This window comes from Pseudophryne corroboree, unplaced genomic scaffold (assembly GCF_028390025.1).
Source record: "Pseudophryne corroboree isolate aPseCor3 unplaced genomic scaffold, aPseCor3.hap2 scaffold_415, whole genome shotgun sequence".
Taxonomy (NCBI): domain Eukaryota; kingdom Metazoa; phylum Chordata; class Amphibia; order Anura; family Myobatrachidae; genus Pseudophryne; species Pseudophryne corroboree.
The window spans coordinates 253978-276708 of NW_026970049.1; the positions used below are offsets into that span (position 1 = coordinate 253978).

Below are 22731 nucleotides of genomic sequence, written 5' to 3' on the forward strand. Positions count from 1 at the left end.
TTTGGTTTGTTGTTTGGGGGTGCTTCAGTATTAGGCAGCCTTCTGCCCTCCCATGTTCATCTGAAAATATGTGTTCTCCCTGCAGTTGTTGTCCCCAGATGAGAGTTCCCTTGTGCTGCCTCAGTTAAATCTCCTTTACTTGACAGAGATGTGCATGAGCAGCGGCCCTCCCCAGCCCTATTCCAAATCATACTTATTTTGCATAGGAGATACCATGGTCATGAAGATTTTTCTCCCAGGGTGAGGTTCATTCATTGCATTTTGGGTATGCTGACCCCTGTGATTTCCCCAAATGTGGGAAACTCAACTGCATTATTTGTGGTAGTGGGGGACTGTGTTTGTGCTTTCCTCTGGTCAGCTCTGGTAAAAGTCAGATTTCTTTGTCTCAGATTTTCCTCTAGCCTTGTTCTTCTTTCGAGAGTTCCCTTGTGCTGCCTTAATTGGATCTCCTTCACTTTACAGGGGGGTACCCTAGCAGCGACCCTCCCCAGCTCTAGCCCAACTCCTACTTACCTGCCAGGTGAGATACTATGATCATGAAGGTGCTTCTCCCAGGGCAAGGCTAACCCATTGCACTCTGGGTGTGCTGCTCCTGCGATTTCCCCAAATGTGGGAAACTTGACTGTATAATTTGTGTTTCCCCTGGTCGGCTCTCGTATAATTCAGATCTCTTTGTCTCAGGTCTCTCTCCAGCCTAGTTTGCTGTCTGTTTCCACTTCTCTTTTCTTGAGCCGCTTACTTCTATGCCCTTGCGCACTATCCTGACTTCTCCTCCTGTCTGCTTACTTTGTGCCTTCCAACGCACAATGCGAACTACAGGTAGTGCTGCAGGGCCCACACCCTTTTACTTGCCTTACAGAGCAGCTCTGGAGCTGTTACAGTGCCCAGCTGCTGCAAGAAATCAGCTTGAATGCTTCAGGGGCTGGGGCATAGCCAACATGAGCCCCACACCAAAGGAGGGTGGAGGTGTTTAATGCAAACTAGGGGTCAGCCAAGCGCCGCAAAAGGCCACCATGCCCTGCACGCCCCTTTTCTCTTTTCATATGCAGACGAGGGTTGAAGCCAACTTTGACCCACTGCTTGGATGACATCACCATATGCAAATCCATCTGCGGCAGGCCTTCCCCCAGGAATGCTTGCACTAGTTGTTGCATTTGGTTTGTTGTTTGGGGGTGCTTCAGTATTAGGCAGTCCTCTGCCCTCCCATGTTCATCTGAAAATATGTGTTCTCCCTGCAGTTGTTGTCCCCAGATGAGAGTTCCCTTGTGCTGCCTCAGTTGAATCTCCTTTACTTGACAGAGATGTGCCTGAGCAGCGGCCCTCCCCAGCCCTATCCCAAATCATACTTATTTTGCATAGGCGATACCATGGTCATGAAGATTGTTCTCCCAAGGTGAGGTTCATTCATTGCATTCTGGGTATGCTGACCCCTGTGATTTCCCCAAATGTGGGAAACTCGACTGCATTATTTGTGGTAGTGGGGGACTGTGTTTGTGCTTTCCTCTGGTCAGCTCTGGAAAAAGTCAGATTTCTTTGTCTCAGATCTTCCTCTAGCCTTGTTCTTCTTTCGAGAGTTCCCTTGTGCTGCCTCAGTTGGATCTCTTTCACTTGACAGGGGGGTGCCCGAACAGCGACCCTCCCCAGCTCTAGCCCAACTCCTACTTACCTGCCAGGTGAGATACTATGATCATGAAGGTGCTTCTCCCAGGGCAAGGCTCACCCATTGCACTCTGGGTGTGCTGCCCCTGCGATTTCCCCAAATGTGGGAAACTTGACTGCATAATTTGTGTTTCCCCTGGTCGGCTCTCGTATAATTCAGATCTCTTTGTCTCAGGTCTCTCTCCAGCCTAGTTTGCTGTCTGTTTCCACTTCTCTTTTCTTGAGCCGCTCCCTTCTATGCCCTTGCGCACTATCCTGACTTCTCCTCCTGTCTGCTTACTTTGTGCCTTCCAACGCACAATGCGATCTACAGGTAGTGCTGCAGGGCCCAGACCCTTTTACTTGCCTTACAGAGCAGCTCTGGAGCTGTTACAGTGCCCAGCTGCTGCAAGAAATCAGCTTGAATGCTTCAGGGGCTGGGGCATAGCCAACATGAGCCCCACACCAAAGGAGGGTGGAGGTGTTTAATGCAAACTAGGGGTCAGCCAAGCGCCGCAAAAGGCCACCATGCCCTGCACGCCCCTTTTCTCTTTTCATATGCAGACGAGGGTTGAAGCCAACTTTGACCCACTGCTTGGATGACATCACCATATGCAAATCCATCTGCGGCAGGCCTTCCCCCAGGAATGCTTGCACTAGTTGTTGCATTTGGTTTGTTGTTTGGGGGTGCTTCAGTATTAGGCAGCCTTCTGCCCTCCCATGTTCATCTGAAAATATATGTTCTCCCTGCAGTTGTTGTCCCAAGATGAGAGTTCCCTTGTGCTGCCTCAGTTGAATCTCCTTTACTTGACAGAGATGTGCATGAGCAGCGGCCCTCCCCAGCCCTATTCCAAATCATACTTATTTTGCATAGGAGATACCATGGTCATGAAGATTTTTCTCCCAGGGTGAGGTTCATTCATTGCATTTTGGGTATGCTGACCCCTGTGATTTCCCCAAATGTGGGAAACTTGACTGCATTATTTGTGGTAGTGGGAGACTGTGTTTGTGCTTTCCTCTGGTCAGCTCTGGTAAAAGTCAGATTTCTTTGTCTCAGATTTTCCTTTAGCCTTGTTCTTCTTTCGAGAGTTCCCTTGTGCTGCCTCAGTTGGATCTCCTTCACTTTACAGGGGGGTACCCGAGCAGCGACCCTCCCCAGCTCTAGCCCAACTCCTACTTACCTGCCAGGTGAGATACTATGATCATGAAGGTGCTTCTCCCAGGGCAAGGCTCACCCATTGTACTCTGGGTGTGCTGCTCCTGCGATTTCCCCAAATGTGGGAAACTTGACTGCATAATTTGTGTTTCCCCTGGTCGGCTCTCGTATAATTCAGATCTCTTTGTCTCAGGTCTCTCTCCAGCCTAGTTTGCTGTCTGTTTCCACTTCTCTTTTCTTCAGCCGCTCCCTTCTATACCCTTGTGCACTATCCTGACTTCTCCTCCCGTCTGCTTACTTTGTGCCTTCCAATGCACAATGCAAACTACAGGTAGTGCTGCAGGGCCCACACCCTTTTACTTGCCTTACAGAGCAGCTCTGGAGCTGTTGCAGTGCCAAGCTGCTGCAAGAAATCAGCTTGAATGCTTCAGGGGCTGGGGCATAGCCAACATGAGCCCCACACCAAAGGAGGGTGGAGGTGTTTAATGCGAACTAGGGGTCATCCAAGCACCGCAAAAGGCCGCCATGCCCTGCACGCCCCTTTTCTCTTTTCATATGCAGATGAGGGTTGAAGCCAACTTTGACCCACTGCTTGTATGACATCACCGTATGCAAATCCGTCTTCTGCAGAACTTCCCCCAGGAATGCTTGCACTAGTTGTTGCATTTGGTTTGTTGTTTGGGGGTGCTTCAGTATTAGGCAGCCTTCTGCCCTCCCATGTTCATCTGAAAATATGTGTTCTCCCTGCAGTTGTTGTCCCCAGATGAGAGTTCCCTTGTGCTGCCTCAGTTGAATCTCCTTTACTTGACAGAGATGTGCATGAGCAGCGGCCCTCCCCAGCCCTATTCCAAATCATACTTATTTTGCATAGGAGATACCATGGTCATGAAGATTGTTCTCCCAGGGTGAGGTTCATTCATTGCATTTTGGGTATGCTGACCCCTGTGATTTCCCCAAATGTGGGAAACTCAACTGCATTATTTGTGGTAGTGGGGGACTGTGTTTGTGCTTTCCTCTGGTCAGCTCTGGTAAAAGTCAGATTTCTTTGTCTCAGATTTTCCTCTTGCCTTGTTCTTCTTTCGAGAGTTCCCTTGTGCTGCCTCAGTTGGATCTCCTTCACTTGACAGGGGGGTACCCGAGCAGCGACCCTCCCCAGCTCTAGCCCAACTCCTACTTACCTGCCAGGTGAGATACTATGATCATGAAGGTGCTTCTCCCAGGGCAAGGCTCACCCATTGCACTCTGGGTGTGCTGCTCCTGCGATTTCCCCAAATGTGGGAAACTTGACTGCATAATTTGTGTTTCCCCTGGTCGGCTCTCGTATAATTCAGATCTCTTTGTCTCAGGTCTCTCTCCAGCCTAGTTTGCTGTCTGTTTCCACTTCTCTTTTCTTCAGCCGCTCCCTTCTATACCCTTGTGCACTATCCTGACTTCTCCTCCCGTCTGCTTACTTTGTGCCTTCCAATGCACAATGCAAACTACAGGTAGTGCTGCAGGGCCCACACCCTTTTACTTGCCTTACAGAGCAGCTCTGGAGCTGTTAAAGTGCCCAGCTGCTGCAAGAAATCAGCTTGAATGCTTCAGGGGCTGGGGCATAGCCAACATGAGCCCCACACCGAAGGAGGGTGGAGGTGTTTAATGCAAACTAGGGGTCGGTCAAGCGCCGCAAAAGGCCACCATGCCCTGCACGCCCCTTTTCTGTTTTCATATGCAGACGAGGGTTGAAGCCAACTTTGACCCACTGCTTGGATGACATCACCATATGCAAATCCATCTGCGGCAGGCCTTCCCCCAGGAATGCTTGCACTAGTTGTTGCATTTGGTTTGTTGTTTGGGGGTGCTTCAGTATTAGTCAGCCTTCTGCTCCACCCTCCTTTGGTGTGGGGCTCATGTTGGCCATGTCCCATCCCCTGAAGCATTCAAGCAGATTTCTTGCAGCAGCTGGGCACTGTAACAGCTCCAGAGCTGCTCTGTAAGGCAAGTAAAAGGGTGTGGGCCCTGCAGCACTACCTGTAGTTTGCATTGTGCATTGGAAGGCACAAAGTAAGCAGACGGGAGGAGAAGTCAGGATAGTGCACAAGGGTATAGAAGGGAGCGGCTGAAGAAAAGAGAAGTGGAAACAGACAGCAAACTAGGCTGGAGAGAGATCTGAGACAAAGAGATCTGAATTATACGAGAGCCGACCAGGGGAAACACAAATTATGCAGTCAAGTTTCCCACATTTGGGGAAATCGCAGGGGCTGCACACCCAGAGTGCAATGGGTGAGCCTTGCCCTGGGAGAAGCACCTTCATGATCATAGTATCTCACCTGGCAGGTAAGTAGGAGTTGGGCTAGAGCTGGGGAGGGTCGCTGCTCGGGCACCCCCCTGTTAAGTGAAGGAGATCCAACTGAGGCAGCACAAGGGAACTCTCAAAAGAAGAACAAGGCTAGAGGAAGATCTGAAACAAAGAAATCTGACTTTTACCAGAGCTGACCAGAAGAAAACACAAACACAGTCCCCCACTACCACAAATAAAGCAGTCGAGTTTCCCACATTTGGGGAAATCACAGGGGTCAGCATACCCAAAATGCAATGAATGAACCTCACCTCGACTGCTTTATTTGTGGTAGTGGGGGACTGTGTTTGTGTTTTCTTCTGGTCAGCTCTGGTAAAAGTCAGATTTCTTTGTTTCAGATCTTCCTCTAGCCTTGTTCTTCTTTTGAGAGTTCCCTTGTGCTGCCTCAGTTGGATCTCCTTCACTTAACAGGGGGGTGCCCGAGCAGCGACCCTCCCCAGCTCTAGCCCAACTCATACTTACCTGCCAGGTGAGATACTATGATCATGAAGGTGCTTCTCCCAGGGCAAGGCTCACCCATTGCACTCTGGGTGTGCTGCCCCTGCGATTTCCCCAAATGTGGGAAACTTGACTGCATAATTTGTGTTTCCCCTGGTCGGCTATCGTATAATTCAGATCTCTTTGTCTCAGATCTCTCTCCAGCCTAGTTTGCTGTCTGTTTCCACTTCTCTTTTCTTCAGCCGCTCCCTTCTATACCCTTGTGCACTATCCTGACTTCTCCTCCCGTCTGCTTACTTTGTGCCTTCCAATGCACAATGCAAACTACAGGTAGTGCTGCAGGGCCCACACCCTTTTACTTGCCTTACAGAGCAGCTCTTGAGCTGTTACAGTGCCCAGCTGCTGCAAGAAATCTGCTTGAAAGCTTCAGGGGATGGGGCATGGCCAACATGAGCCCCACACCAAAGCAGGGTGCAGCAGAAGGCTGCCTAATACTGAAGCACCCCCAAACAACAAACCAAATGCAACAACTAGTGCAAGCATTCCTGGGGGAAGGCCTGCCGCAGATGGATTTGCATATGGTGATGTCATCCAAGCAGTGGGTCAAAGTTGGCTTCAACCCTCATCTGCATATGAAAACAGAAAAGGGGCGTGCAGGGCATGGTGGCCTTTTGCGGCGCTTGACTGACCCCTAGTTTGCATTAAACACCTCCACCCTCCTTCGGTGTGGGGCTGATGTTGGCTATGCCCCAGCCCCTGAAGCATTCAAGCTGATTTCTTGCAGCAGCTGGGCACTGTAACAGCTCCAGAGCTGCTCTGTAAGGCAAGTAAAAGGGTGTGGGCCCTGCAGCACTACCTGTAGTTTGCATTGTGCATTGGAAGGCACAAAGTAAGCAGACGGGAGGAGAAGTCAGGATAGTGCACAAGGGTATAGAAGGGAGCGGCTGAAGAAAAGAGAAGTGGAAACAGACAGCAAACTAGGCTGGAGAGAGACCTGAGACAAAGAGATCTGAATTATACGAGAGCCGACGAGGGGAAACACAAATTATGCAGTCAAGTTTCCCACATTTGGGGAAATCGCAGGAGCAGCACACCCAGAGTACAATGGGTGAGCCTTGCCCTGGGAGAAGCACCTTAATGATCATAGTATCTCACCTGGCAGGTAAGTAGGAGTTGGGCTAGAGCTGGGGAGGGTCGCTGCTCGGGTACCCCCCTGTAAAGTGAAGGAGATCCAACAAAGGCAGCACAAGGGAACTCTCGAAAGAAGAACAAGGCTAGAGGAAAATGTGAGACAAAGAAATCTGACTTTTACTAGAGCTGACCAGAGGAAAGCACAAACACAGTCCCCCACTACCACAAATAATGCAGTTGAGTTTCCCACATTTGGGGAAATCACAGGGGTCAGCATACCCAAAATGCAATGAATGAACCTCACCCTGGGAGAAAAATCTTCATGACCATGGTATCTCCTATGCAAAATAAGTATGATTTGGAATAGGGCTGGGGAGGGCCGCTGCTCATGCACATCTCTGTCAAGTAAAGGAGATTCAACTGAGGCAGCACAAGGGAACTCTCATCTGGGGACAACAACTGCAGGGAGAACATATATTTTCAGATGAACATGGGAGGGCAGAAAGCTGCCTAATACTGAAGCACCCCCAAACAACAAACCAAATGCAACAACTAGTGCAAGCATTCCTGGGGGAAGGCCTGCCGCAGATGGATTTGCATATGGTGATGTCATCCAAGCAGTGGGTCAAAGTTGGCTTCAACCCTCGTCTGCATATGAAAAGAGAAAAGGGGCGTGCAGGGCATGGTGGCCTTTTGCGGCACTTGGCTGACCCCTAGTTTGCATTAAACACCTCCACCCTCCTTTGGTGTGGGGCTCATGTTGGCTATGCCCCAGCCCCTGAAGCATTCAAGCTGATTTCTTGCAGCAGCTGGGCACTGTAACAGCTCCAGAGCTGCTCTGTAAGGCAAGTAAAAGGGTGTGGGCCCTGCAGCACTACCTGTAGTTCGCATTGTGCGTTGGAAGGCACAAAGTAAGCAGACAGGAGGAGAAGTCAGGATAGTGCGCAAGGGCATAGAAGGGAGCGGCTCAAGAAAAGAGAAGTGGAAACAGACAGCAAACTAGGCTGGAGAGAGACCTGAGACAAAGAGATCTGAATTATACGAGAGCCGACCAGGGGAAACACAAATTATGCAGTCAAGTTTCCCACATTTGGGGAAATCGCAGGAGCAGCACACCTAGAGTGCAATGGGTGAGCCTTGCCCTGGGAGAAGCACCTTCATGATCATAGTATCTCACCTGGCAGGTAAGTAGGAGTTGGGCTAGAGCTGGGGAGGATCGCTGCTCGGGTACCCCCCTGTAAACTGAAGGAGATCCAACTGAGGCAGCACAAGGGAACTCTCGAAAGAAGAACAAGGCTAGAGGAAAATCTGAGACAAAGAAATCTGACTTTTACCAGAGCTGACCAGAGGAAAGCACAAACACAGTCCCCCACTACCACAAATAATGCAGTCAAGTTTCCCACATTTGGGGAAATCACAGGGGTCAGCATACCCAAAATGCAATGAATGAACCTCACCCTGGGAGAACAATCTTCATGACCATGGTATCTCCTATGCAAAATAAGTATGATTTGGAATAGGGCTGGGGAGGGCCGCTGCTCATGCACATCTCTGTCAAGTAAAGGAGATTCAACTGAGGCAGCACAAGGGAACTCTCATCTGGGGACAACAACTGCAGGGAGAACACATATTTTCAGATGAACATGGGAGGGCAGAAGGCTGCCTAATACTGAAGCACCCCCAAACAACAAACCAAATGCAACAACTAGTGCAAGCATTCCTGGGGGAAGTTCTGCAGAAGACGGATTTGCATACGGTGATGTCATCCAAGCAGTGGGTCAAAGTTGGCTTCAACCCTCATCTGCATATGAAAAGAGAAAAGGAGCGTGCAGGGCATGGCGGCCTTTTGCGGTGCTTGGATGACCCCTAGTTCGCATTAAACACCTCCACCCTCCTTTGGTGTGGGGCTCATGTTGGCCATGCCCCATCCCCTGAAGCATTCAAGCTGATTTCTTGCAGCAGCTGGGCACTGTAACATCTCCAGAGCTGCTCTGTAAGGCAAGTAAAAGGGTGTGGGCCCTGCAGCACTACCTGTAGTTTGCATTGTGCATTGGAAGGCACAAAGTAAGCAGACGGGAGGAGAAGTCAGGATAGTGCACAAGGGTATAGAAGGGAGCGGCTGAAGAAAAGAGAAGTGGAAACAGACAGCAAACTAGGTTGGAGAGAGACCTGAGACAAAGAGATCTGAATTACACGAGAGCCGACCAGGGGAAACACAAATTATGCAGTCAAGTTTCCCACATTTGGGGAAATCGCAGGGGCAGCACACCCAGAGTGCAATGGGTGAGCCTTGCCCTGGGAGAAGCACCTTCATGATCATAGTATCTCACCTGGCAGGTAAGTAGGAGTTGGGCTAGAGCTGGGGAGGGTCTCTGCTTGGGCACCCCCCTGTCAAGTGAAGGAGATCCAACTGAGGCAGCACAAGGGAACTCTCAAAAGAAGAACAAGGCTAGAGGAAGATCTGAACAAAGAAATCTGACTTTTACCAGAGCTGACCAGAGGAAAACACAAACACAGTCCCCCACTACCACAAATAAAGCAGTCGAGTTTCCCACATTTGGGGAAATCACAGGGGTCAGCATACACATAATGCAATGAATGAACCTCACCCTGGGAGAATAATCTTCATGACCATGGTATCTCCTATGCAAAATAAGTATGATTTGGGATAGAGCTGGGGAGGGCCGCTGCTCAGGCACATCTCTGTCAAGTAAAGGAGATTCAACTGAGGCAGCACAAGGGAACTCTCATCTGGGGACAACAACTGCAGGGAGAACACATATTTTCAGATGAACATGGGAGGGCAGAAGGCTGCCTAATACTGAAGCACCCCCAAACAACAAACCAAATGCAACAACTAGTGCAAGCATTCCTGGGGGAAGTTCTGCAGAAGACGGATTTGCATACGGTGATGTCATCCAAGCAGTGGGTCAAAGTTGGCTTCAACCCTCATCTGCATATGAAAAGAGAAAAGGGGCGTGCAGGGCATGGCGGCCTTTTGCGGTGCTTGGATGACCCCTAGTTCGCATTAAACACCTTCACCCTCCTTTGGTGTGGGGCTCATGTTGGCCATGCCCCATCCCCTGAAGCATTCAAGCTGATTTCTTGCAGCAGCTGGGCACTGTAACAGCTCCAGAGCTGCTCTGTAAGGCAAGTAAAAGGGTGTGGGCCCTGCAGCACTACCTGTAGTTTGCATTGTGCATTGGAAGGCACAAAGTAAGCAGACGGGAGGAGAAGTCAGGATAGTGCACAAGGGTATAGAAGGGAGCGGCTGAAGAAAAGAGAAGTGGAAACAGACAGCAAACTAGGCTGGAGAGAGACCTGAGACAAAGAGATCTGAATTATACGAGAGCCGACCAGGGGAAACACAAATTATGCAGTCAAGTTTCCCACATTTGGGGAAATCACAGGAGCAGCACACCCAGAGTACAATGGGTGAGCCTTGCCCTGGGAGAAGCACCTTCATGATCATAGTATCTCACCTGGCAGGTAAGTAGGAGTTGGGCTAGAGCTGGGGAGGGTCGCTGCTCGGGTACCCCCCTGTAAAGTGAAGGAGATCCAACTGAGGCAGCACAAGGGAACTCTCGAAAAAAGAACAAGGCTAAAGGAAAATCTGAGACAAAGAAATCTGACTTTTACCAGAGCTGACCAGAGGAAAGCACAAACACAGTCTCCCACTACCACAAATAATGCAGTCAAGTTTCCCACATTTGGGGAAATCACAGGGGTCAGCATACCCAAAATGCAATGAATGAACCTCACCCTGGGAGAAAAATCTTCATGACCATGGTATCTCCTATGCAAAATAAGTATGATTTGGAATAGGGCTGGGGAGGGCCGCTGCTCATGCACATCTCTGTCAAGTAAAGGAGATTCAACTGAGGCAGCACAAGGGAACTCTCATCTTGGGACAACAACTGCAGGGAGAACATATATTTTCAGATGAACATGGGAGGGCAGAAGGCTGCCTAATACTGAAGCACCCCCAAACAACAAACCAAATGCAACAACTAGTGCAAGCATTCCTGGGGGAAGGCCTGCCGCAGATGGATTTGCATATGGTGATGTCATCCAAGCAGTGGGTCAAAGTTGGCTTCAACCCTCGTCTGCATATGAAAAGAGAAAAGGGGCGTGCAGGGCATGGTGGCCTTTTGCGGCGCTTGGCTGACCCCTAGTTTGCATTAAACACCTCCACCCTCCTTTGGTGTGGGGCTCATGTTGGCTATGCCCCAGCCCCTGAAGCATTCAAGCTGATTTCTTGCAGCAGCTGGGCACTGTAACAGCTCCAGAGCTGCTCTGTAAGGCAAGTAAAAGGGTGTGGGCCCTGCAGCACTACCTGTAGTTTGCATTGTGCATTGGAAGGCACAAAGTAAGCAGACGGGAGGAGAAGTCAGGATAGTGCACAAGGGTATAGAAGGGAGCGGCTGAAGAAAAGAGAAGTGGAAACAGACAGCAAACTAGGCTGGAGAGAGACCTGAGACAAAGAGATCTGAATTATACGAGAGCCGACGAGGGGAAACACAAATTATGCAGTCAAGTTTCCCACATTTGGGGAAATCGCAGGAGCAGCACACCCAGAGTGCAATGGTTGAGCCTTGCCCTGGGAGAAGCACCTTCATGATCATAGTATCTCACCTGGCAGGTAAGTAGGAGTTGGGCTAGAGCTGGGGAGGGTCGCTGCTCGGGTTCCCCCCTGTGAAGTGAAGGAGATCCAACTGAGGCAGCACCAGGGAACTCTCGAAAGAAGAACAAGGCTAGAGGAAGATCTGAGACAAAGAAATCTGACTTTTACCAGAGCTGACCAGAGGAAAGCACAAACACAGTCCCCCACTACCACAAATAATGCAGTCGAGTTTCCCACATTTGGGAAAATCACAGGGGTCAGCATACCCAGAATGCAATGAATGAACCTCACCCTGGGAGAACAATCTTCATGACCATGGTATCTCCTATGCAAAATAAGTATGATTTGGGATAGGGCTGGTGAGGGCAGCTGCTCAGGCACATCTCTGTCAAGTAAAGGAGATTCAACTGAGGCAGCACAAGTGAACTCTCATCTGGGGACAACAACTGCAGGGAGACCACATCTTTTCAGATGAACATGGGAGGGCGGAAGGCTGCCTAATACTGAAGCACCATCAAATATCAAACCATATGCAACAACTAGTACAAGCACTCCTGGGGGAAGGTCTGCAGCAGACGGATTTGCATACGGTGATGTTATCCAAGCAGTGGGCCAAAGTTGACTGGAACCCTCATCTGCATATGAAAAGAGAAAAGGGGCATGCAGGGCATGGCGGCCTTTTGCAGTGCTTGGATGACCCCTAGTTCGCATTAAACACCTCCCCCCTCCTTTGGTGTGGGGCTCATGTTGGCCATGCCCCATCCCCTGAAGCATTCAAGCTGATTTCTTGCAGCAGCTGGGCACTGTAACAGCTCCAGAGCTGCTCTGTAAGGCAAGTAAAAGGGTGTGGGCCCTGCAGCACTACCTGTAGTTTGCATTGTGCATTGGAAGGCACAAAGTAAGCAGACGGGAGGAGAAGTCAGGATAGTGCACAAGGGTATAGAAGGGAGCGGCTGAAGAAAAGAGAAGTGGAAACAGACAGCAAACTAGGCTGGAGAGAGACCTGAGACAAATAGATCTGAATTATACGAGAGCCGACCAGGGGAAACACAAATTATGCAGTCAAGTTTCCCACATTTGGGGAAATCGCAGGGGCAGCACACCCAGAGTGCAATGGGTGAGCCTTGCCCTGGGAGAAGCACCTTCATGATCATAGTATCTCACCTGGCAGGTAAGTAGGAGTTGGGCTAGAGCTGGGGAGGGTCGCTGCTCGGGTACCCCCCTGTCAAGTGAAGGAGATCCAACTGAGGCAGCACAATGGAACTCTCGAAAGAAGAACAAGGCTAGAGGAAAATCTGAGACAAAGAAATCTGACTTTTACCAGAGCTGACCAGAGGAAAGCACAAACACAGTCCCCCACTACCACAAATAATGCAGTCAAGTTTCCCACATTTGGGGAAATCACAGGGGTCAGCATACCCAAAATGCAATGAATGAACCTCACCCTGGGATAACAATCTTCATGACCATGGTATCTCCTATGCAAAATAAGTATGATTTGGAATAGGGCTGGGGAGGGCCGCTGCTCATGCACATCTCTGTCAAGTAAAGGAGATTCTACTGAGGCAGCACAAGGGAACTCTCATCTGGGGACAACAACTGCAGGGAGAACACATATTTTCAGATGAACATGGGAGGGCAGAAGGCTGCCTAATACTGAAGCACCCCCAAACAACAAACCAAATGCAACAACTAGTGCAAGCATTCCTGGGGGAAGTTCTGCAGAAGACGGATTTGCATACGGTGATGTCATCCAAGCAGTGGGTCAAAGTTGGCTTCAACCCTCATCTGCATATGAAAAGAGAAAAGGGGCGTGCAGGGCATGGCGGCCTTTTGCGGTGCTTGGCTGACCCCTAGTTTGCATTAAACACCTCCACCCTCCTTTGGTGTGGGGCTCATGTTGGCTATGCCCCAGCCCCTGAAGCATTCAAGCTGATTTCTTGCAGCAGCTGGGCACTGTAACAGCTCCAGAGCTGCTCTGTAAGGCAAGTAAAAGGGTGTGGGCCCTGCAGCACTACCTGTAGTTTGCATTGTGCATTGGAAGGCACAAAGTAAGCAGACGGGAGGAGAAGTCAGGATAGTGCACAAGGGTATAGAAGGGAGCGGTTGAAGAAAAGAGAAGTGGAAACAGACAGCAAACTAGGCTGGAGAGAGACCTGAGACAAAGAGATCTGAATTATACGAGAGCCGACCAGGGGAAACACAAATTATGCAGTCAAGTTTCCCACATTTGGGGAAATCGCAGGGGCAGCACACCCAGAGTGCAATGGGTGAGCCTTGCCCTGGGAGAAGCACCTTCATGATCATAGTATCTCACCTGGCAGGTAAGTAGGAGTTGGGCTAGAGCTGGGGAGGGTCGCTGTTCGGGCACCCCCCTGTCAAGTGAAAGAGATCCAACTGAGGCAGCACAAGGGAACTCTCGAAAGAAGAACAAGGCTAGAGGAAGATCTGAGACAAAGAAATCTGACTTTTACCAGAGCTGACCAGAGGAAAGCACAAACACAGTCCCCCACTACCACAAATAATGCAGTCGAGTTTCCCACATTTGGGAAAATCACAGGGGTCAGCATACCCAGAATGCAATGAATGAACCTCACCCTTGGAGAACAATCTTCATGACCATGGTATCTCCTATGCAAAATAAGTATGATTTGGGATAGGGCTGGTGAGGGCAGCTGCTCAGGCACATCTCTGTCAAGTAAAGGAGATTCAACTGAGGCAGCACAAGTGAACTCTCATCTGGGGACAACAACTGCAGGGAGACCACATCTTTTCAGATGAACATGGGAGGGCGGAAGGCTGCCTAATACTGAAGCACCATCAAATATCAAACCATATGCAACAACTAGTACAAGCACTCCTGGGGGAAGGTCTGCAGCAGACGGATTTGCATACGGTGATGTTATCCAAGCAGTGGGCCAAAGTTGACTGGAACCCTCATCTGCATATGAAAAGAGAAAAGGGGCATGCAGGGCATGGCGGCCTTTTGCAGTGCTTGGATGACCCCTAGTTCGCATTAAACACCTCCCCCCTCCTTTGGTGTGGGGCTCATGTTGGCCATGCCCCATCCCCTGAAGCATTCAAGCTGATTTCTTGCAGCAGCTGGGCACTGTAACAGCTCCAGAGCTGCTCTGTAAGGCAAGTAAAAGGGTGTGGGCCCTGCAGCACTACCTGTAGTTTGCATTCTAGTGTCTTTCGTTTGGGAGAAAAATGCAAAGGTACAATACAGCTTTTCCTTGCCGATATCTCTCTTTTGCAAAGAGCTAGGCATTGGAAAATTCAGGGCTATACCGTGTAGATGAAGCACTAACAGGAGGCTTTTAAATTTTCATTCTAGTGTCTTTCGTTTGGGAGAAAAATGCAAAGGTACAATACAGCTTTTCCTTGCCAATATCTCTCTTTTGCAAAGAGCTAGGCATTGGAAAATTCAGGGCTATAACGTGTAGATGAAGCACTAACAGGAGGCTTTAAAATTTTCATTCTAGTGTCTTTCGTTTGGGAGAAAAATGCAAAAGTACAATGCAGCTTTTCCTTGCCGATATCTCTCTTTTGCAAAGAGATAGGCATTGGAAAATTCAGGGCTATAACGTGTAGATGAAGCACTAATAGGAGGCTTTAAAATTTTCATTCTAGTGTCTTTCGTTTGGGAGAAAAAAGCAAAGGTACAATACAGCTTTTCCTTGCCGATATCTCTCTTTTGCAAAGAGATAGGCATTGGAAAATTCAGGGCTATAACGTGTAGATGAAGCACTAACAGGAGGCTTTAAAATTTTCATTCTAGTGTCTTTCGTTTGGGAGAAAAATGCAAAGGTACAATACAGCTTTTCCTTGCCGATATCTCTCTTTTGCAAAGAGCTAGGCATTGGAAAATTCAGGGCTATAACGTGTAGATGAAGCACTAACAGTAGGCTTTAAAATTTTCATTCTAGTGTCTTTCGTTTGGGAGAAAAATGCAAAGGAACAATACAGCTTTTCCTTGCCAATATCTCTCTTTTGCAAAGAGCTAGGCATTGGAAAATTCAGGGCTATAACGTGTAGATGAAGCACTAACAGGAGGCTTTAAAATTTTCATTCTAGTGTCTTTCGTTTGGGAGAAAAATGCAAAAGTACAATGCAGCTTTTCCTTGCCGATATCTCTCTTTTGCAAAGAGATAGGCATTGGAAAATGCAGGGCTATAACGTGTAGATGAAGCACTAACAGGAGGCTTTAAAATTTTCATTCTAGTGTCTTTCGTTTGGGAGAAAAATGCAAAGGTACAATACAGCTTTTCCTTGCCGATATCTCTCTTTTGCAAAGAGATAGGCATTGGAAAATTCAGGGCTATAACGTGTAGATGAAGCACTAACAGGAGGCTTTAACATTTTCATTCTAGTTTACTTCGTTTGGGAGAAAAATGCAAAGGTACAATACAGCTTTTCCTTGCCGATATCTCTCTTTTGCAAAGAGATAGGCATTGGAAAATTCAGGGCTATAACGTGTAGATGAAGCACTAATAGGAGGCTTTAAAATTTTCATTCTAGTGTCCTTCGTTTGGGAGAAAAATGCAAAGGTACAATACAGCTTTTCCTTGCCGATATCTCTCTTTTGCAAAGAGATAGGCATTGGAAAATTCAGGGCTATAACGTGTAGATGAAGCACTAACAGGAGGCTTTAAAATTTTCATTCTAGTGTCTTTCGTTTGGGAGAAAAATGCAAAGGTACAATACAGTTTTTCCTTGCCGATATCTCTCTTTTGCAAAGAGATAGGCATTGGAAAATTCAGGGCTATAACGTGTAGATGAAGCACTAACAGGAGGCTTTAAAATTTTCATTCTAGTGTCTTTCGTTTGGGAGAAAAATGCAAAGGTACAATACAGCTTTTCCTTGCCAATATCTCTCTTTTGCAAAGAGCTAGGCATTGGAAAATTCAGGGCAATAACGTGTAGATGAAGCACTAACAGGAGGCTTTAAAATTTTCATTCTAGTGTCTTTCGTTTGGGAGAAAAATGCAAAAGTACAATGCAGCTTTTCCTTGCCGATATCTCTCTTTTGCAAAGAGATAGGCATTGGAAAATGCAGGGCTATAACGTGTAGATGAAGCACTAACAGGAGGCTTTAAAATTTTCATTCTAGTGTCTTTCGTTTGGGAGAAAAATGCAAAGGTACAATACAGCATTTCCTTGCCGATATCTCTTTTTTGCAAAGAGATAGGCATTGGAAAATTCAGGGCTATAACGTGTAGATGAAGCACTAACAGGAGGCTTTAAAATTTTCATTCTAGTGTCTTTCGTTTGGGAGAAAAATGCAAAGGTACAATACAGCTTTTCCTTGCCGATATCTCTCTTTTGCAAAGAGCTAGGCATTGGAAAATTCAGGGCTATACCGCGTACATGAAGCACTAACAGGAGGCTTTTAAATTTTCATTCTAGTGTCTTTCGTTTGGGAGAAAAATGCAAAGGTACAATACAGCTTTTCCTTGCCAATATCTCTCTTTTGCAAAGAGCTAGGCATTGGAAAATTCAGGGCTATAACGTGTAGATGAAGCACTAACAGGAGGCTTTAAAATTTTCATTCTAGTGTCTTTCGTTTGGGAGAAAAATGCAAAAGTACAATGCAGCTTTTCCTTGCCGATATCTCTCTTTTGCAAAGAGATAGGCATTGGAAAATTCAGGGCTATAACGTGTAGATGAAGCACTAATAGGAGGCTTTAAAATTTTCATTCTAGTGTCTTTCGTTTGGGAGAAAAAAGCAAAGGTACAATACAGCTTTTCCTTGCCGATATCTCTCTTTTGCAAAGAGATAGGCATTGGAAAATTCAGGGCTATAACGTGTAGATGAAGCACTAACAGGAGGCTTTAAAATTTTCATTCTAGTGTCTTTCGTTTGGGAGAAAAATGCAAAGGTACAATACAGCTTTTCCTTGCCGATATCTCTCTTTTGCAAAGAGCTAGGCATTGGAAAATTCAGGGCTATAACGTGTAGATGAAGCACTAACAGGAGGCTTTAAAATTTTCATTCTAGTGTCCTTCGTTTGGGAGAAAAATGCAAAGGTACAATACAGCTTTTCCTTGCCGATATCTCTCTTTTGCAAAGAGATAGGCATTGGAAAATTCAGGGCTATATCGTGTAGATGAAGCACTAACAGGAGGCTTTAAAATTTTCATTCTAGTGTCTTTCGTTTGGGAGAAAAATGCAAAGGTACAATACAGCTTTTCCTTGCCAATATCTCTCTTTTGCAAAGAGCTAGGCATTGGAAAATTCAGGGCTATAACGTGTAGATGAAGCACTAACAGGAGGCTTTAAAATTTTCATTCTAGTGTCTTTCGTTTGGGAGAAAAATGCAAAAGTACAATGCAGCTTTTCCTTGCCGATATCTCTCTTTTGCAAAGAGATAGGCATTGGAAAATGCAGGGCTATAACGTGTAGATGAAGCACTAACAGGAGGCTTTAAAATTTTCATTCTAGTGTCTTTCGTTTGGGAGAAAAATGCAAAGGTACAATACAGCATTTCCTTGCCGATATCTCTCTTTTGCAAAGAGATAGGCATTGGAAAATTCAGGGCTATAACGTGTAGATGAAGCACTAACAGGAGGCTTTAAAATTTTCATTCTAGTGTACTTCGTTTGGGAGAAAAATGCAAAGGTACAATACAGCTTTTCCTTGCCGATATCTCTCTTTTGCAAAGAGATAGGCATTGGAAAATTCAGGGCTATAACGTGTAGATGAAGCACTAATAGGAGGCTTTAAAATTTTCATTCTAGTGTCCTTCGTTTGGGAGAAAAATGCAAAGGTACAATACAGCTTTTCCTTGCCGATATCTCTCTTTTGCAAAGAGATAGGCATTGGAAAATTCAGGGCTATAACGTGTAGATGAAGCACTAACAGGAGGCTTTAAAATTTTCATTCTAGTGTCTTTCGTTTGGGAGAAAAATGCAAAGGTACAATACAGCTTTTCCTTGCCGATATCTCTCTTTTGCAAAGAGCTAGGCATTGGAAAATTCAGGGCTATAACGTGTAGATGAAGCACTAACAGGAGGCTTTAAAATTTTCATTCTAGTGTCTTTCGTTTGGGAGAAAAATGCAAAGGTACAATACAGCTTTTCCTTGCCGATATCTCTCTTTTGCAAAGAGATAGGCATTGGAAAATTCAGGGCTATAACGTGTAGATGAAGCACTTACAGTAGGCTTTAACATTTTCATTCTAGTGTCTTTCGTTTGGGAGAAAAATGCAAAGGTACAATACAGCTTTTCCTTGCCGATATCTCTCTTTTGCAAAGAGATAGGCATTGGAAAATGCAGGGCTATAACGTGTAGATGAAGCACTAACAGGAGGCTTTACAATTTTCATTCTAGTGTCTTTCGTTTGGGAGAAAAATGCAAAAGTACAATGCAACTTTTCCTTGCCGATATCTCTCTTTTGCAAAGAGATAGGCATTGGAAAATGCAGGGCTATAACGTGTAGATGAAGCACTAACAGGAGGCTTTAAAATTTTCATTCTAGTGTCTTTCGTTTGGGAGAAAAATGCAAAGGTACAATACAGCATTTCCTTGCCGATATCTCTCTTTTGCAAAGAGATAGGCATTGGAAAATTCAGGGCTATTACGTGTAGATGAAGCACTAACAGGAGGCTTTAAAATTTTCATTCTAGTGTCCTTCGTTTGGGAGAAAAATGCAAAGGTACAATACAGCTTTTCCTTGCCGATATCTCTCTTTTGCAAAGAGATAGGCATTGGAAAATTCAGGGCTATAACGTGTAGATGAAGCACTAACAGGAGGCTTTAAAATTTTCATTCTAGTGTCTTTCGTTTGGGAGAAAAATGCAAAGGTACAATACAGCTTTTCCTTGTCGATATCTCTCTTTTGCAAAGAGCTAGGCATTGGAAAATTCAGGGCTATAACGTGTAGATGAAGCACTAACAGTAGGATTTAAAATTTTCATTCTAGTGTCTTTCGTTTGGGAGAAAAATGCAAAGGTACAATACAGCTTTTCCTTGCCGATATCTCTCTTTTGCAAAGAGATAGGCATTGGAAAATTCAGGGCTATAACGTGTAGATGAAGCACTAACAGGAGGCTTTAAAATTTTCATTCTAGTGTCTTTCGTTTGGGAGAAAAATGCAAAGGTACAATACAGTTTTTCCTTGCCGATATCTCTCTTTTGCAAAGAGATAGGCATTGGAAAATTCAGGGCTATAACGTGTGGATGAAGCACTAATAGGAGGCTTTAACATTTTCATTCTAGTGTCCTTCGTTTGGGAGAAAAATGCAAAGGTACAATACAGCTTTTCCTTGCCGATATCTCTCTTTTGCAAAGAGATAGGCATTGGAAAATTCAGGGCTATAACGTGTAGATGAAGCACTAACAGGAGGCTTTAAAATTTTCATTCTAGTGTCTTTCGTTTGGGAGAAAAATGCAAAGGTACAATACAGCTTTTCCTTGCCGATATCTCTCTTTTGCAAAGAGCTAGGCATTGGAAAATTCAGGGCTATAACGTGTAGATGAAGCACTAACAGTAGGCTTTAACATTTTCATTCTAGTGTCTTTCGTTTGGGAGAAAAATGCAAAGGCACAATACAGCTTTTCCTTGCCGATATCTCTCTTTTGCAAAGAGATAGGCATTGGAAAATTCAGGGCTATAACGTGTAGATGAAGCACTAACAGGAGGCTTTAAAATTTTCATTCTAGTGTCTTTCGTTTGGGAGAAAAATGCAAAAGTACAATGCAGCTTTTCCTTGCCGATATCTCTCTTTTGCAAAGAGATAGGCATTGGAAAATGCAGTGCTATAACGTGTAGATGAAGCACTAACAGGAGGCTTTAAAATTATCATTCTAGTGTCTTTCGTTTGGGAGAAAAATGCAAAAGTACAATGCAGCTTTTCCTTGCCGATATCTCTCTTTTGCAAAGAGATAGGCATTGGAAAATGCAGTGCTATAACGTGTAGATGAAGCACTAACAGGAGGCTTTAAAATTATCATTCTAGTGTCTTTCGTTTGGGAGAAAAATGCAAAAGTACAATACACTTTTCCTTGCCGATATCTCTCTTTTGCAAAGAGATAGGCATTGGAAAATTCAGGGCTATAACGTGTAGATGAAGCACTAATAGGAGGCTTTAACATTTTCATTCTAGTATCCTTCGTTTGGGAGAAAAATGCAAAGGTACAATACATCTTTTCCTTGCCGATATCTCTCTTTTGAAAAGAGATAGGCATTGGAAAATTCAGGGCTATAACGTGTAGATGAAGCACTAACAGGAGGCTTTAAAATTTTCACTTTAGTGTCTTTCGTTTGGGAGAAAAATGCAAAGGTACAATACAGTTTTTCCTTGCCGATATCTCTCTTTTGCAAAGAGATAGGCATTGGAAAATTCAGGGCTATAACGTGTAGATGAAGCACTAATAGGAGGCTTTAAAATTTTCATTCTAGTGTCCTTCGTTTGGGAGAAAAATGCAAAGGTACAATACAGCTTTTCCTTGCTGATATCTCTCTTTTGCAAAGAGATAGGCATTGGAAAATTCAGGGCTATAACGTGTAGATGAAGCACTAACAGGAGGCTTTAAAATTTTCATTCTAGTGTCTTTCGTTTGGGAGAAAAATGCAAAGGTACAATACAGCTTTTCCTTGCCGATATCTCTCTTTTGCAAAGAGCTAGGCATTGGAAAATTCAGGGCTATAACGTGTAGATGAAGCACTAACAGTAGGCTTTAACATTTTCATTCTAGTGTCTTTCGTTTGGGAGAAAAATGCAAAGGTACAATACAGCATTTCCTTGCCGACGATATCTCTCTTTTGCAAAGAGCTAGGCATTGGAAAATTCAGGGCTATAACGTGTAGATGAAGCACTAACAGTAGGCTTTAAAATTTTCATTCTAGTGTCTTTCGTTTGGGAGAAAAATGCAAAGGTACAATACAGCTTTTCCTTGCCGATATCTCTCTTTTGCAAAGAGATAGGCATTGGAAAATTCAGGGCTATAACGTGTAGATGAAGCACTAACAGGAGGCTTTAAATTTTTCATTCTAGTGTCCTTCGTTTGGGAGAAAAATGCAAAGGTACAATACAGCTTTTCCTTGCCGATATCTCTCTTTTGCAAAGAGATAGGCATTGGAAAATTCAGGGCTATAACGTATAGATGAAGCACTAACAGGAGGCTTTAAAATTTTCATTCTAGTGTCTTTCGTTTGGGAGAAAAATGCAAAAGTACAATGCAGCTTTTCCTTGCCGATATCTCTCTTTTGCAAAGAGATAGGCATTGGAAAATGCAGGGCTATAACGTGTAGATGAAGCACTAACAGGAGGCTTTAAAATTTTCATTCTAGTGTCTTTCGTTTGGGAGAAAAATGCAAAGGTACAATACAGCTTTTCCTTGCCGATATCTCTCTTTTGCAAAGAGATAGGCATTGGAAAATTCAGGGCTATAACGTGTAGATGAAGCACTAACAGGAGGCTTTAACATTTTCATTCTAGTGTACTTCGTTTGGGAGAAAAATGCAAAGGTACAATACAGCTTTTCCTTGCCGATATCTCTCTTTTGCAAAGAGATAGGCATTGGAAAATTCAGGGCTATAACGTGTAGATGAAGCACTAATAGGAGGTTTTAAAATTTTCATTCTAGTGTCCTTCGTTTGGGAGAAAAATGCAAAGGTACAATACAGCTTTTCCTTGCCGATATCTCTCTTTTGCAAAGAGCTAGGCATTGGAAAATTCAGGGCTATAACGTGTAGATGAAGCACTAACAGGAGGCTTTAAAATTTTCATTCTAGTGTCTTTCGTTTGGGAGAAAAATGCAAAGGTACAATACAGCTTTTCCTTGCCGATATCTCTCTTTTGCAAAGAGATAGGCATTGGAAAATTCAGGGCTATAACGTGTATATGAAGCACTAACAGGAGGCTTTAAAATTTTCATTCTAGTGTCTTTCGTTTGGGAGAAAAATGCAAAGGTACAATACAGCTTTTCCTTGCCGATATCTCTCTTTTGCAAAGAGATAGGCATTGGAAAATTCAGGGCTATAACGTGTAGATGAAGCACTAACAGTAGACTTTAAAATTTTCATTCTAGTGTCTTTCGTTTGGGAGAAAAATGCAAAGGTACAATACAGCTTTTCCTTGCCAATATCTCTCTTTTGCAAAGAGCTAGGCATTGGAAAATTCAGGGCTATAACGTGTAGATGAAGCACTAACAGGAGGCTTTAAAATTTTCATTCTAGTGTCCTTCGTTTGGGAGAAAAATGCAAAGGTACAATACAGCTTTTCCTTGCCAATATCTCTCTTTTGCAAAGAGCTAGGCATTGGAAAATTCAGGGCTATAACGTGTAGATGAAGCACTAAAAGGAGGCTTTAAAATTTTCATTCTAGTGTCTTTCGTTTGGGAGAAAAATGTAAAAGTACAATGCAGCTTTTCCTTGCCGATATCTCTCTTTTGCAAAGAGA

The 22731-nt window shown here is 45.6% G+C and overlaps 22 non-coding genes and 2 pseudogenes across 22 annotated transcripts; 9 read left to right on the forward strand and 15 right to left on the reverse strand.

Annotated features, from left to right (window-relative positions):
* The first annotated feature begins 189 nt into the window (after nt 1–189).
* LOC135025467 (U1 spliceosomal RNA) lies at nt 190–353 on the forward strand. Its single transcript, XR_010222216.1, has one exon. It is a non-coding gene; the product is annotated as a U1 spliceosomal RNA (small nuclear RNA).
* A 152-nt stretch (nt 354–505) lies between these two features.
* On the forward strand, nt 506–668 carry LOC135025375 (U1 spliceosomal RNA). Its single transcript, XR_010222156.1, has one exon. It is a non-coding gene; the product is annotated as a U1 spliceosomal RNA (small nuclear RNA).
* A 674-nt stretch (nt 669–1342) lies between these two features.
* Nucleotides 1343–1506, forward strand: LOC135025276 (U1 spliceosomal RNA). Its single transcript, XR_010222059.1, has one exon. It is a non-coding gene; the product is annotated as a U1 spliceosomal RNA (small nuclear RNA).
* Nucleotides 1507–1658: 152 nt separating this feature from the next.
* LOC135025321 (U1 spliceosomal RNA) lies at nt 1659–1821 on the forward strand. Its single transcript, XR_010222104.1, has one exon. It is a non-coding gene; the product is annotated as a U1 spliceosomal RNA (small nuclear RNA).
* Nucleotides 1822–2495: 674 nt separating this feature from the next.
* LOC135025286 (U1 spliceosomal RNA) lies at nt 2496–2659 on the forward strand. The gene has a single exon (XR_010222069.1). It is a non-coding gene; the product is annotated as a U1 spliceosomal RNA (small nuclear RNA).
* A 152-nt stretch (nt 2660–2811) lies between these two features.
* Nucleotides 2812–2974, forward strand: LOC135025358 (U1 spliceosomal RNA). The gene has a single exon (XR_010222140.1). It is a non-coding gene; the product is annotated as a U1 spliceosomal RNA (small nuclear RNA).
* Nucleotides 2975–3648: 674 nt separating this feature from the next.
* On the forward strand, nt 3649–3812 carry LOC135025468 (U1 spliceosomal RNA). The gene has a single exon (XR_010222217.1). It is a non-coding gene; the product is annotated as a U1 spliceosomal RNA (small nuclear RNA).
* A 152-nt stretch (nt 3813–3964) lies between these two features.
* Nucleotides 3965–4127, forward strand: LOC135025343 (U1 spliceosomal RNA). The gene has a single exon (XR_010222125.1). It is a non-coding gene; the product is annotated as a U1 spliceosomal RNA (small nuclear RNA).
* Nucleotides 4128–4955: 828 nt separating this feature from the next.
* On the reverse strand, nt 4956–5118 carry LOC135025352 (U1 spliceosomal RNA). Its single transcript, XR_010222134.1, has one exon. It is a non-coding gene; the product is annotated as a U1 spliceosomal RNA (small nuclear RNA).
* A 468-nt stretch (nt 5119–5586) lies between these two features.
* On the forward strand, nt 5587–5749 carry LOC135025304 (U1 spliceosomal RNA). The gene has a single exon (XR_010222087.1). It is a non-coding gene; the product is annotated as a U1 spliceosomal RNA (small nuclear RNA).
* An 855-nt stretch (nt 5750–6604) lies between these two features.
* On the reverse strand, nt 6605–6740 carry LOC135025399 (U1 spliceosomal RNA; annotated as a pseudogene).
* Nucleotides 6741–6892: 152 nt separating this feature from the next.
* On the reverse strand, nt 6893–7056 carry LOC135025469 (U1 spliceosomal RNA). The gene has a single exon (XR_010222218.1). It is a non-coding gene; the product is annotated as a U1 spliceosomal RNA (small nuclear RNA).
* Nucleotides 7057–7730: 674 nt separating this feature from the next.
* Nucleotides 7731–7893, reverse strand: LOC135025405 (U1 spliceosomal RNA). Its single transcript, XR_010222171.1, has one exon. It is a non-coding gene; the product is annotated as a U1 spliceosomal RNA (small nuclear RNA).
* A 152-nt stretch (nt 7894–8045) lies between these two features.
* On the reverse strand, nt 8046–8209 carry LOC135025234 (U1 spliceosomal RNA). Its single transcript, XR_010222019.1, has one exon. It is a non-coding gene; the product is annotated as a U1 spliceosomal RNA (small nuclear RNA).
* Nucleotides 8210–8883: 674 nt separating this feature from the next.
* On the reverse strand, nt 8884–9046 carry LOC135025299 (U1 spliceosomal RNA). The gene has a single exon (XR_010222082.1). It is a non-coding gene; the product is annotated as a U1 spliceosomal RNA (small nuclear RNA).
* A 151-nt stretch (nt 9047–9197) lies between these two features.
* On the reverse strand, nt 9198–9361 carry LOC135025277 (U1 spliceosomal RNA). The gene has a single exon (XR_010222060.1). It is a non-coding gene; the product is annotated as a U1 spliceosomal RNA (small nuclear RNA).
* Nucleotides 9362–10035: 674 nt separating this feature from the next.
* Nucleotides 10036–10198, reverse strand: LOC135025376 (U1 spliceosomal RNA). The gene has a single exon (XR_010222157.1). It is a non-coding gene; the product is annotated as a U1 spliceosomal RNA (small nuclear RNA).
* Nucleotides 10199–10350: 152 nt separating this feature from the next.
* Nucleotides 10351–10514, reverse strand: LOC135025287 (U1 spliceosomal RNA). Its single transcript, XR_010222070.1, has one exon. It is a non-coding gene; the product is annotated as a U1 spliceosomal RNA (small nuclear RNA).
* A 701-nt stretch (nt 10515–11215) lies between these two features.
* Nucleotides 11216–11351, reverse strand: LOC135025390 (U1 spliceosomal RNA; annotated as a pseudogene).
* A 152-nt stretch (nt 11352–11503) lies between these two features.
* Nucleotides 11504–11667, reverse strand: LOC135025452 (U1 spliceosomal RNA). The gene has a single exon (XR_010222201.1). It is a non-coding gene; the product is annotated as a U1 spliceosomal RNA (small nuclear RNA).
* Nucleotides 11668–12341: 674 nt separating this feature from the next.
* Nucleotides 12342–12504, reverse strand: LOC135025333 (U1 spliceosomal RNA). The gene has a single exon (XR_010222116.1). It is a non-coding gene; the product is annotated as a U1 spliceosomal RNA (small nuclear RNA).
* A 152-nt stretch (nt 12505–12656) lies between these two features.
* On the reverse strand, nt 12657–12820 carry LOC135025253 (U1 spliceosomal RNA). The gene has a single exon (XR_010222037.1). It is a non-coding gene; the product is annotated as a U1 spliceosomal RNA (small nuclear RNA).
* A 674-nt stretch (nt 12821–13494) lies between these two features.
* Nucleotides 13495–13657, reverse strand: LOC135025322 (U1 spliceosomal RNA). Its single transcript, XR_010222105.1, has one exon. It is a non-coding gene; the product is annotated as a U1 spliceosomal RNA (small nuclear RNA).
* Nucleotides 13658–13809: 152 nt separating this feature from the next.
* LOC135025475 (U1 spliceosomal RNA) lies at nt 13810–13973 on the reverse strand. Its single transcript, XR_010222224.1, has one exon. It is a non-coding gene; the product is annotated as a U1 spliceosomal RNA (small nuclear RNA).
* Between the last annotated feature and the right edge of the window lie 8758 nt (nt 13974–22731).